This window comes from Papio anubis, chromosome 7 (genome assembly GCF_008728515.1).
Source record: "Papio anubis isolate 15944 chromosome 7, Panubis1.0, whole genome shotgun sequence".
Classification (NCBI taxonomy): Eukaryota; Metazoa; Chordata; class Mammalia; order Primates; family Cercopithecidae; genus Papio; species Papio anubis.
Genome location: NC_044982.1, coordinates 124,757,793 through 124,771,319, shown reverse-complemented (window position 1 = coordinate 124,771,319; position 13,527 = coordinate 124,757,793). Strand labels below are relative to the sequence as shown.

The 13,527-nt window shown below is 41.1% G+C and overlaps 1 protein-coding gene across 5 annotated transcripts in view; it reads left to right on the top strand.

The window, feature by feature from the left end:
* The window catches only part of ZNF609 (zinc finger protein 609), a 240,059-nt gene that overhangs the window by 106,421 nt on the left and 120,111 nt on the right, over positions 1-13,527 (top strand). The gene's annotated exons all lie outside the window — the stretch shown is intronic.

Here is a 13,527-nt window from a genome sequence, read left to right as displayed (position 1 = left end):
TGAGTATGGAAGTCATTTAATTATTTTTCAAAGTGGGCTTAGTACATGATGTTTTGTTAAGCTACCTTGAGAACTGGAGTTTGTATTTAAGTTTCAGTGAGATAAGGGGAGACCTCCTAATGCCTGTGAAAATTTTGATAATATGTTCTATAATGTACCACCTGACATCATAAAGTACTGCCTGACATCCAAATCATCTTTTTGAGTTTTATAAATCTCCAAACTTCAAAACTAGTAGATGCTAGTATAAAACCTAATAATTTCAGGTCAATCTTTTCATTCTCCAGAGTCTACTTTTCATTCTCTTAAGTACAAGCCTATTTCTCAGTTTGGCATAGTGCCAAGAACATTGATAAATGTTGGCCCCAAAATAATTGTCAAAATTCTGTTCACTTAAATTCACTGTAATTAGTAATAATAGCTATCATTTATTTTGGGTGCCTTCAAAGTAGACTATGCTAGGCAACAATTTATCTTGATAATCTCACAACAGCCTTGGCATTTGAAGAAACTTTGGCCTAGAAACATTTATGCCCCCAAGATCACACAACTAGAAAGAAGCAGAAGTTGATTTATCTCCTAAATCTATGTGACTTCAAAGCTGGTCATCCTACCACTATGCCTGGTTGCCTGTATCATTTAATGTGATGAAGGCACTAATGTGACACCCACACTGGGCTCATGTTATTAGTAATCCTTCTATATCACAGCCACACAAATGCTTAGAGTTCCTGGTTGAGATCAGTCTACATAATTATATTACACTTCTTAAGTTTAATAGCGTTAAACAAATAGGAAGGGAGTTTTATGTTCTTTATTTGCAATAATTTCATGGTTGTCATAATTAAACTATAGCCTGAGTTTAAAGTTCAGAAAGCAGAAGCCAGTCAAAAAAAAAAAAAAATTTAACTCATATATTCATCCCAAAGCAATCAAATCTCAGCAAAAATTTTAATATTAGCAGCAACTTCTTTTTATTTTCTAGCAGCAGCTTCTTAAGAGAGAGAAAAAGAGTGTGAGTGTGAGAGAGAGTGTGTGTGTGTGTGTGTGTGTGTGTGTCCAGGAGAGAGGGAGAGCACTTATGTCAACTAAGAGGTGAGTTCACTTCTGAAATCCAATTGTCTAAGGTATGGAGGGAGGATAACCTCCAGCCTTGGTGGTGCACACCTGTAGTTCCAGCTACTCCGGAGGCTGAAGTGGAAGGATCACTTAAGCCTGGGGAGTCAAGGCTGCAGTGAGCCTTGATCACGCCACTGCACTCCAGCCTGGGCAATGGAGCAAGACCCTATCTCAAAAAATAAAAACTAAAAAATTTTAGTCTGGGCGTGGTGGCTCACACCTGTAATCCCAGCACTTTGGGAGGCCAAGGTAGGAGGATCACGTGGGCCCAGGAGTTCAAGACAAGCCTGGGGAACATGGTAAAATCTCATCTCTACACAATATACAGAAATTAGCCAGGTGTGGTGGCACATGCCGGTAGTCCCAGCTACTCGGGAGGCTGAGGTGGGAGGATTGATGGAACCCAGGAAATCGAGGCTGCAGTAAGCCATGATCACACCACTGCGCTCCAGCCTGGGTGATAGAACAAAACCCTGTCTCAAAAAAAAATTATAATAATTGAAATTTTAAAAGATTGGCTGGGCACAGTGGCTCACGCCTGTAATCCCAGCACTTTGGGAGGCTGAGGTGGTTGGATCACCTGAGGTAGGGAGTTGAAAGCCAGCCTGACCAACATGGAGAAACCCTGTCTCTATGAAAAACAAAATTTAGCTATACATGGTGGCACATGCCTGTAATCCTAGCTACTCGAGAGGCTGAGGCAAGAGAATACCTTGAACGTGGGAGGCAGAGGTTGCAGTGAGCCGAGATCGCGCCATTGTACTCCAGCCTGGGCAACAAAAGCGAAACTCTCAAAAAAAAAAAAAAATTAAAGATTAAGAAGCTAACTATGCAAAATGCTATAGGAGTGATACTGACAATGCAGTAGTCCCTCTTTCCATGGTTTTGCTTTCCAGGTTTTGCTTTCCACAGTTTCACTTACCTAAAGTCAACCACGATCTGAAAATATTAAATGGAAAATTCTAGAAGTAAATAATTCATCAATTTTATTTTAGTTTAGTTTAGTTTAGTTTAAGACAGAGTCTCACTCTGTTGCCCAGGCTGGAGTGCAGTGGTGCAATCTCAGCTCACTACCAGCTCTGCCTCCCTGGTTCACGCCATTCTGCTGCCTCAGCCTCCCGAGTAGCTGGCACTACAGGTGCCCACCACCACCCCTGGCTGATTTTTTGCATTTTTAGTAGAGATGGGGTTTCACCGTGTTAGCCAGGATGGTCTCAATCTCCTGACCTGGTGATCCACCCACCTCGGCCTCCCAAAGTGCTGGGATTACAGGCGTGAGCCACCGCGCCTGGCCTATTTATTTATTTTTTGAGACGGAGTCTTGCTCTGTCACCCAGGCTGGAGTGCAGTGACACGATCTCTGCTCACTGCAACCTCCACCTCCTGGGTTCAAGCGATTCTCCTGCCTCAGCCTCCCGAGTAGCTGGGACTGCAGATACGAGCCACCACACCTGGCCTAAATTTTAAATCGTGCCTCATTCTGAGTAGCATGATGAAATCTTGCACCATCCCACCCTGTCCCACCCAAGATGTAAACTATTAGCCTTTATCTGGTATATTCATGTTGTATACACTGGCTGCTACAAAGTTAGGCACTTCATATAGCTGGGTTGGTTATCAGATCTAAAAAATAGTTTATGTAAGGTTAGGTACTATTCGTAGTTTCAGGTACCCACCGGGGGTCTTGGAATGTATCCCCCAAGGTTAAGGGCAGGAGGAACTACTGTAATTGCTTAAGTGGCTCAGAAGGGAGAGCTGTTGTGACCAAAGAAGCTGCTGCTTATGTAACCCACATTAGTACAAGATAATCATAAGATGAACTCTTAAGTATAGTGGGTGTTAGATCACTGCTGGGTCTTATTTAAGATGGCAGGGGTGTTAGGGTAACATTTAGAAGTTCAGAGCCAAGAGTAAGGTTTGTTTTGACTTTATACAACACTTGAAGTAAAAAGCAGTTTGTTTTGTTTTCAGACATAAAGATATCCATCCATGTGTTTGTTGTATTGTTTTTGGTTTTTATGGAGTTTTTTTTTTTTTAGTCATATTCACAAGGGAAACCAGAATCTCTATGTTCCTTTGGAAGATCAGGTAAAGAGAAGTATAACCTATTTCAGTGTGACTTCAGTCTATGGTCTGGGTTTAATTAAACCAGATACATATAAGAGCATGTCAAATTTAGCCACCTCCCTTCATCCACTAGATTACAGTGAATGACAGTAATGTTACTGATACATTGCTCACTTTTTTTTTTTTTTTTTTTTGAGACGGAGTCTCAAGTCTCAGTCTGTTGCCCAGGCTGGAGTGCAGTGGCGTGATCTCTGTTCACTGCAACCTCTGCCTCCTGTGTTCAAGCAGTTCTCCTGCCTCAGCCTCCCGAGTAGCTGGGACTACAAGCAGGTGCCACCACGCCTGGCTAATTTTTGTATTATTATTATTATTTAATTTTTTTTTTTTAGTAGAGACGGAGTTTCACCATGTTGGCCAGTCTGGTCTTGAACTCCTAACCTCAGGTGATCCACCCACCTTGACCTCCCAAAGTGCTGGGATTACAGGCATGAGCCACCACACCCAGCCACTAACATCTTTTATCCATTAATAGTTCTTAATTTTGTTTTGCTTGTCTTTAAGTGCTTGTCCATTTACTAGGATAAAGTAAGTACTATTGATAATTTACAAAAGTGCTCCATCTTTACTGTTTACATCTACTTGCTACAATGTCTACCAAGTTATGTAAGCATTTTAATAAATGAATGTATTGCCTTTAATTTTAGAAATATTGAGAGCAGAATGGAACACTGACAATCAGATTTGGCAAAGGCAAGCAAAGTGATTGTTATGGTGATTCTGATCATCTCTTTAAGATAATTGAGTTAGGAAGATTACTAGAATAAGCATCTTTAATATTGAGCTAAGATTCATTTTTGTGTTCCTTAAAATTCACCATAGTTTTGGCTAAAGTAAGGAGGACGGTGAGTACTTACTTTACACTGACCTGTACATTCATTTAAAAGCATTCTTTAATTGACGTACTTTATTTTATTTTACTTTATTTTTTTAAGATAGGGCCTTGTTCTGTCACCCACGCTGGAGTGCAGTGGTACAGTAATGGCTCATTGGAGCTTCAACCTCCTAGGCTCAAGCAACCCTTCCACCTCAACCTCTTGAGTAGCTGGAACTAAAAGTGTGCACCACCATGCCCAGCTAATTTTGTTTATTTTTTATAGAGACAAGGTCTCACTATGTGGGCCAGGCTGGTCTCAAACTTCTGGACTCAAACAATTCTCCCACCTCAACCTCCCAAAGTGTTGGGATTACAGGCTTGAGCCACCATGCCTGGCCCAATTGAGGTATTTTAGATGCATCTCCTAGCCAGGCAAGGTGGCTCACACCTGAAATCCCAGCATCTTCGGAGGCTGAGGCAGGAGCACTGCTTAAACCCAGGAGTTTAAGGCTGTAGTGAGCCATGATCATGTGACTACACTCCAGCTGGGGCCACAGATTGAGACCTTGTCTCTAAGCATGAATGAATGAATGTATGCATGAGCCTCCTGAGGAGCCATGGAGAAAGAAGAAAGCATGACCAGTCAGTCAGTGACTGACATTTAGACTGTAAAAAAAATTGACTTCATTTTATATGAACTTTAAAGGAGACTCTGTGTAGGTAGGTACTTCAAAATATGTATAATTGTGTCAGAATAGGTGACCATGATGTGATTTGATGAGACTGCCAAGAGCTAGAAATTCTAGCTGTTTCTTAAGAGGCCAGTTAACTAGTGAGGATTCATTTACTTAATTGATTCACAGTTTAAATTTAAGTGTAGTAAAGGAAACAGATATAGAAGAGATAGGGAAAGGTTTAGAGCTGGAGGGTCCTCAGCTGCTTGTGGAGGGAGTGGTAGAGACAGTGTTACCTACTTTCCAGTTTTACCTTGGATGACCCTTGTTACAGATCACTACTTCTGAGCTGCTTTTGAGAGCTAGTGGAGAGAGATTATATTACATCGTAGGAGAATATAACTCAGTTCTATTGGAGGCCACCATTCTCTTCCAGGTCATGGGTGGTATCTCTTAGTGTCATTCAGAGGTGAGGACTATTTCATGGCAACAACCTTAAGCTGCTGACAGGACAGAAACCTTTGTGATAAGCATTGGGAAATCTGACTCCTAGAAAGAGTGAAACATCAGAAACTCTGTAGAGTATATGAGTTTCGTATATTAGGCAGTTATAAGGAAATAGAGGGCTAAAAAGGAACTGGCTAACTAGAGTTGAGAGACAATATTTATAAACGGACTCTAAATACTTTAAAAGCAGTCTTTTATTTTGTATTCTTTCAGTGGGGATAGTGTGAACTGGCACCTCCTTTAAAACACCTTGCATTCCGACTGGGCGCCGTGACTCACTCCTGTAATCCCAGCACTTTGGGAGGCCGAGGTGAGCGGATCACAAGGTCAGGAGATTGAGACCATATGGCCAACATGGTGAAACCCTGTCTCTACTAAAAATACAAAAATTAGCTGGACAAGGTGGCGCGTACCTGTAGTCCCAGCTACTCTGGAGGCTGAGTCAGGAGAATTGTTTGAACCTTGGAGGTGGAGGTTACAGTTGAGCCGAGATCACACCACTGCACTCCAGCCTGGTGACAGAGCAAGACTCTGTCTCAAAAGAAAAAAACAAAAAAGCCTTGCATTCCATCTAAAAAATTACCATTTACTTGCAGATGTTTTCTTGTGGAAGAATAAATTTAAAAAAAAAAAAGAAATAAATTACCAAGACAGCTTTCCAAACATGATGGACTAATTATCTGTATATTGTGGCAAGATATTTCCCCCTCCCAACATTTTTTTTTTTTTTTTTTTGGAGACAGGATCTCACTCTGTCGCCCAGACTGGAGTGCAGTGGTGTGATCTCGGCTCACTGTGACCTCCGCCTCCCAGGTTCAAGCAATTCTCCTGCCTCAGCCTCCCAAGTAACTGGGACTACAGACGTGTGCCACCATGCCCGGCTAATTTTTTGTATTTTTAGTAGAGACAGGATTTCAGTCTGTTGGCCAGGATGGTCTCGATCTCCTGATCTCGTTATCCACCCACCTTGGCCTCCCAAAGTGCTGGGATTATAGACATTAGCCACTGTGCCCAACTGCGATATTTTCCCTCTCCCGACATTTTACTATGAATAATTTTAAACATACAAAAAGTTAAGAGAAGTAAAATGATCACCCACCACCTAGATTCAATAATTGTCAATGTTTTCTCATATATGCTTTATCTATATATGTGATTGTGTTTGTTTTGCTGAAAAATTGGGAGGTTTTAAACATTATGACATTTCTCTCCCAAATACTTTATCATGACTCTCCAAAAACATGAGGACATTTGCTTATGTAACTGTAATACTATTATTATACTACATAATACTTCCTTACTGTCATCTTTTATCCATGTGTAGCAAGATATTTAGCCACTTTTAAATTTGTTTCTCCTTACTCCAGTAACCCTGCACCCCCCAAAACCTTATTGTTCCTTGTCACTTTGTCATGGATCTCATGCCCAGCAGCAATTGGTGAGATGACTTTTTCATATGGTTTTATATTTGGGAACCTCTAGATCAGTGGTTCTCAACATGGGCTGGACATTAGAATAACTTGAGGAACTCTTGAAAATCCCAATCCCCCTACATCCCAGACCACATATATCAGAATTTCTGATATTCTGATGATTTCCATGCATCAGTATTTCTTAAAGTTTCCCGGGTGATTCTGGTGTGCATCCATGATTAAGAATCACAACTGTAGGTCCTATTAATCTTCAGTAAGAGTATTCAGTGTTTGGATAGATACTTGACATTTTTCTGACCAGAACAGAGATGAAAAGTGGTATGCCTAGGTATTTAGGCTTTTTCCTTTTCTTTTGATAAACATTTACTGAACATCTACAATGTGTAAAACACTGAACTAGGTTTCCATTCATAATGATGAAGAAGATATGTTAACTGTGGTGTTCTAGAAAGACCATGGACTTAGGGTTAGACTTCTATGGAGTTAATTTCTAACTTTGCTGAGAACAAGTTGTGTGATTTTTAACTAAGTCCTAAACCTCTCTGGGGCTTTAACATGATCTAGTTTGTTTACCTTGCAGATGTTATCTCAACCACTCTTACTACCTCTGTACTCCAGCCACACTGGCCGCCTTTCTGTTTCTCAAACATATGAAGCTTGTTCTCTCTAAATATATGGCTTATTACTACCTTCTTTTCCCACTCCCTGTCATACCCCTCTGGGATACAAACTGGCCCTTGCTAGTCATTCAGGTTTCAGTTAAAATATCTTAATCTTCTCATTGAAGCTTCTCCTGACCATCTAATCTAAAATAACTTTCTGGATAGTCCATATCATATCATGGTGTTTGATTTTCATTGTGGCATTTATTCCTCTTAGATAGTTTCTTGTTTGTTATGGGCTTACTTTCTCCTCCGTTATATAAGAGTACCAGAAGAGCTAGGACCTCATCTGTTTGGTTTCCCTTATTCTCAGGAACTATAGAGGATGCCTAATAAGTATTAATTGAATTAATAAAGTGGTAACAGTAATTCTACATTGTTTGAGATAGTTTAGGAAAAGCTCCTGGGGACAATTTCCTATAAGTTCCCTCATGCTCTTTCTCCAAGGAGTATCTTTTCTCTTAAATGCTAAAAGCCAAAGCCTTTGCTGTGCTTAGAAAATCCAAGCAGGTAGAAGATACTTCTGAATATGTAAAAAGTGTGCAAATTCAGTAGCCCCCTCCCCAAACTGGGGTTAGAGGGTTCCCTTTTGCTCTCACAGTGAGTCTCCTTGTGAAAAAGAATCAATAGATTTGTCATCTTGTCTTAGCACTTCTCCCTCTGAACAGAAATGTGTTGTTTAACCTTTGGGTTTATGCTGGAGAAACAATACATTGATAAGCCATCCTTTTGTGTGTATCATTGAGAGCTAAGACAGAAGCAGTGTTAGCCAGCTAGTTAAGTTTTTTTCTGTAGTGTCTTTTCTGAGCTAAAAAGCAAATGCAATAAGTGCCCACAGAATGTTCTTGACTTTTCTTTTTCTTTCTGGTGTATTTTTTTAAGCTTTAATTTTTTGCTCTTGCACTGTGTGCCAAGAATAGAATTGCCTAGATCACATCTTACAACATCTCTATGAGATAGAAACTCTTTCTTACTTTTTTAAATAGAGATAGGGTCTCGCTATATCGCCCAGGCTTGTCTCAAACTCCTGTGCTCAAGTGATCCCCCTGCCTTGACTTCCCAAAGTGTTGAGATTACAGGCATGAGCCACTGTGCCTGACTGGCCAGGAGCTCTCTTATTCCCATTTATACGTGAGTATAGTTAGTTTTAGCAAGCTAAGAAACGTGGTCTGGTTGGTGGTTTGTGGAACCAGGATTAAAACCCAGGTGATCTGACTTTATCTTCCACAGTTATAGCCATACTGTCTCTCATGCTATATTTTTCTCTTCTCATCTTTATCATTTACATATTTTTATAAAAGGCATTTGAGATGGGTAAGCATAAATATATTTCTCAAAGCAATAGATACCAGGAAAACAGTTCCTGGTGGCCTTGCTTAGAAGCCATGTTCTAGTCAATCAAGATTCTTAAGGAAGAGTAGCATCATCATTTGTTCATGTATATTAGTATGGTGAGTCTGGAAAGTGGAACCAAAGTTCTGGACTTCTGTGTTTCTTTAAGCTTTCTAATTATTTTTTGATGCTTATGGTCAAGTATATGGATTCTAGTTTGTCTTTAGTGAGAGATTCAAAAGGAGCATTGTGGTTTTTTTTTTTTTTTTTTTGAGACGGAGTCTTGCTCTGCTGCCCAGGCTGGAGTGCAGTGGCCGGATCTCAGCTCACTGCAAGCTCCGCCTCCCGAGTTCACGCCATTCTCCTGCCTCAGCCTCCTGAGTAGCTGGGACTACAGGCGCCCACCACCTCACCCGGCTAGTTTTTTGTATTTTTCAGTAGAGACGGGGTTTCCCCGTGTTAGCCAGGATGGTCTCGATCTCCTGACCTCATGATCCGCCCGTCTCGGCCTCTCAAAGTGCTGGGATTACAGGCTTGAGCCACCGCGCCCAGCCGCATTGTGTTTAATTCTAGAAACTCGAGATACTAATATTATCAAAATGAGTTCACTCCTATTATTTTCATGTTATGTTAGTAAAATTAGCTTAGTTTTGGCCAGAGGCAGTGGCTCATGCCTGTAATCCCAGCACTTTGGGAGGCCAAGGCAGGTGGATCACCTGAGGTCAGGAGTTCGAGACGAGCCTGGCCAATATAGCAAAACCCCGTCTCTACTAAAAATACAAAAATTAGCCAGGTGTGGTGGCACGCACCTGTCATCCCAGCTACTTAGGAGGCTGAGGCAGGAGAATCGCTTGAACCCAGGAGGCGGAAGTTGCAGTGAGCCGGGATCGTGCCACTGCACTCCAGCCTGGGTGACGGAGCGTGACTCTGTCTCTAAATAAATAAATAAAGCATATGATCTATATGGACAGTCATGTCTTTTTCATTTTAAAAGTCCATGCTGAAGCTAGACGTAAGAGATGATTTGCACAGAGCAAGTGCTAAGGTTGATAAAAATTCCTTCTATAGGGTGTTAATCCTAGAGGGGAAAATAGGAAACTTTGGGGTATAGATCCCTCAGCAGAGCAGAGACACAGAGGGCTTAGGCACCTCATAAGAAGAGCTAATAATACTGCCACTGATCATGGTGATAATAAGAAAGAGAACAAACATGTATTTACTGTTTGCTAAATACAGTGCTGGCGCTTTAAATGTATTATGTGAATAGATTAAATGGGTTAATAAATGTAGAATACATAGAATAATGCCTGGTGCATGGTAAAAAGCTATATAAACAGTAGCTGCTATTTTTGTTGTACTTTTATATTTTTATATAATGTATATATTTTTATTGTTATTGTCATACTTTTGGATGGTGATTGTAATTATTCTTCACAGCAACCATATAAGTTAAGTACTATTATTATCCATTTTACAGATGGGAAAACTAGATGCCAGAGGTTAAGCCAGGAAATGGTAGAACAGGATTCAAAATCTCTAGTTTAATGTAGTTGAGCCTTTTTTTTTCAGACAGTCTCACTCTGTCGCCCAGGATCACCCAGGCTGGAGGGCAGTCGTGAGATCTTCACTCACTGCAACCTCTGCCTCCTGGGTTCAAGCAATTCGCCTGCCTCAGCCTCCCGAGTAGCTGGGGTTATAGGTGCCCACCACAACACCTGGCTAATTTTTGTATTTTTTTAGTAGAGACAACGTTTCACCATGTTGGTCAGGCTGGCCTCAAACTCCTGACCTCAAGTGACCTCCCAAAGTGCTAGTGTTACAGGTATGAGCCACCATGCCTGGCCTTGAGTCTTTGTTTGGTTCTGACTGCCTAGGAATATAGGTAGCTATTCTACTTAGTGTTGCTGGGAAGTTGCCCTTAAGGAAGTGACATTTAGGCTGATACCGAAAGATAAAAAGCTACATATGCAAAAGTTGAGAAAGGGAAAGAGGAGTTTTAGGCAGAGAGTACAGCAAGTGCAAAGGCCTGAGGGGAAATGGGTTTGACATGGTTCTTTAAACAAAAATGTCACCTTCTGAGTGAGTTCTTCCCTGAATACTATATTTAAAACTGGCCAGGTGTGGTAGCTGATGCCTGTAATTCCAACACCTTGAGAGGCAGAAGCAGGCAGATCATTTGAGTCTGGAAGTTCAAGACCAGCCTGAGCCACATTGTGAGACCTCCTTCTTTACAAAACATCAATTCACTGGGCATGGTGGCATGTGCCTGTAGTCCCAGCTACTTGGGAGACTGAGATGGGAGGATCACTTGAGCCAGGAAGATTGATCAAGGCTGCAGTGCGCCATAATTATACCACTGCACTCCAGCCTGAGTGACAGAGGAAAACCCAATCTCAAAAAAATTAAAAAAGAATAAAATAAAATCACCTGCCTACACAAACTTTCTATACCTTCTTCCCTGTTTTATTTTCTCCATAACACTTATTACTGCCCCATATACTATATAATTTATTTTGGTTGTCTCTCCCACAATGGGATATAAGCTTCATGAGGACAGGGATGTTTGACTGATTTGTTCATTGTTATTGCCAGGGCCTCTCTTAGCCCATGGGACTTTGTCCAGTAAATTAGAAAAGAAGGCCAGGCGCGGTGGCTCACACCTATAATCCCAGCACTTTGGGAGGCCGAGGCGGGCAGATCGCCTGAGGTCGGGAGTTCGAGACCAGCCTGACTTCTAAGGAGTTTGATGTTTTCTTTTCTTTTTTCTAAATAGCAGTCAATTGACAAGTCCCATGGAATACTTTTCATTAAATCAACTAGCCTGACTTCTAAGGAGTTTGATCTTTTCTTTTTTCTAAATAACAGTCAACTGACAAGTCCCATGGAATACTTTTCATTAAATCATAATCTGTATTTTCAAAAAGCAGTGCAAGTAATTCTGCAGTAGAGTTAGTGGTCAAGTTAGTGGTCCAACTTTCCTTTTTTTTTTTTTTTTTTTTTTTTGAGACAGAGTCTTGCTCCATCGCCCAGGCTGGAGTACAGTGGTGCAATCTTGGCTCACTGCAAGCTCCGCTCCCAGGCAAGTTCATGCCATTCTTCTGCCTCAGCCTCTCGAGTAGCTGGGACTACAGGTGCATGCCACCACACCTGGCTAATTTTTTTTTATTTTTTATTTTCTTTTTGTATTTTTAGTAGAGACGGGGTTTCACCTTGTTGGACAGGGTGGTCTCGATCTGACCTCGCAATCCCCTGCCTCAGCCTCCCAAAGTGTTGAGATTACAGGCGTGAGCCACCAAACCCGGCCAGTGGTCCAACTTTCAATGCTTTTGGGCCTTGACTTCAGGGATCCATCTCCTGCCTATTTCATCCTTGTCTATTTGGCATTTTACTTTGTCTGCAAATGTGGGTTTACCATGTTCTTTCAAACTCTGTGCAAGGGAGTTTGGGATGAGCTATATGTAAAATGATCATTTTTTCTTGTAACCCCAAATCCAGACACAGTAGGATGAAGTTTTTAATCAGGGTTATCGCAGAAAACCCAGGACCTCAGGTCCTTGTGATTGAATGGTGAGTAAAGGGGAAAATGAGGCCACTTGAACATTATTCTGTTTAGGAACTTGCTGTATGAATTAGTAGAGACCATCACATTTTTCATCAATTCCTACTCTCACCACACACCCCATTGCCCCCGCCAAAAACTACCAGCTTCCTCTGATGTTATGATTTAGGGGCCCTGCCCTGTTTACTGAGGATATAACAGCTGGAATTATGGCACTATTTTAGCCTTTTTTGAGCTTTTATTTCTCTTTCATGCTGGATTTTTTTTTTTTTTTTTTTTTTTTGGCACCCACGCTCCATTTGAGAATTTACTTTCTCTTTGAGAAGTTTTTGTTGGCAGTTTTTTGTTTTATTGCCTTTTCTGCGATAGGTTAAGGATACAGCTTAGTAAAGAAGGAACCTGCAAGGATTTATTGATGGAGTTCCTGTCCCACCATGCCCTAGGCCTAGTACATACATGCTTCTGATGAATCACTGCTGTTAGTATTTAGTGTCTCCTGATCCTCATAGTCCATATTATGCAAAGCATAGAATCTGCCCAAGGGACTTAACAGCTGAGTCACTCACTTGATCTGTTCTCTTTCACTCTTTCTTCCCTTTGTTGGTGGCTGCAGGGAAGAATATGAAAGATATAAAACTGTAAGCAAGAAAAAATCCTGACTATGTATCTTTATTGCTGCTTGGAAAGTGGCCTGGGAGTTCAAATGCAAGGATTTGAAGGTTTGTGCAGCTGCCACAGATAACCTGCTCTCATTGGGATGAGGATGAAGTATTTCCACATGATTGCTCAAGTCCCTTTTCTCTTTGCCCTGATGCCCCCTCCCTGTTCTCTATTTCATTAATTGCTTAGCAGTTGCTGATGCAATTAAAATGAGATGTGTCTTCAGCCTCTGTGGTTTGCTGTCAGAGCCCTCTTTCTAAGGTCTTTATATTACTGCTAGGGATGAGTGAACATCTGATTTTGAAGCAAGAGGAGGGAGGGACCTGTGGCTGTAGTTAAATACATTTTTCTAAAACCGGCAGCTTGCAGAATTGGACTTCTCCTGAAATTATTCATTTTACCAAGCCACGCCCTAGTCCCTTATGCTGCTCATTAGTAAGGCTTATATATGGCAGCACAGTATATAGAAATGAATCCTGCTGAATTGCTTTTGTTGGTGATGTGGAAAGTATTTTTCATTTTTAACTAAGAGAGAACAAGAAGGAAACAGTCACAAAGTGTGAAAGAGTCAAAACCAAATCCAGGGGTTTCTGTGAAAGACAAGAATCTGAATAGGTTTAAAGGGCTGGAACACTTAACA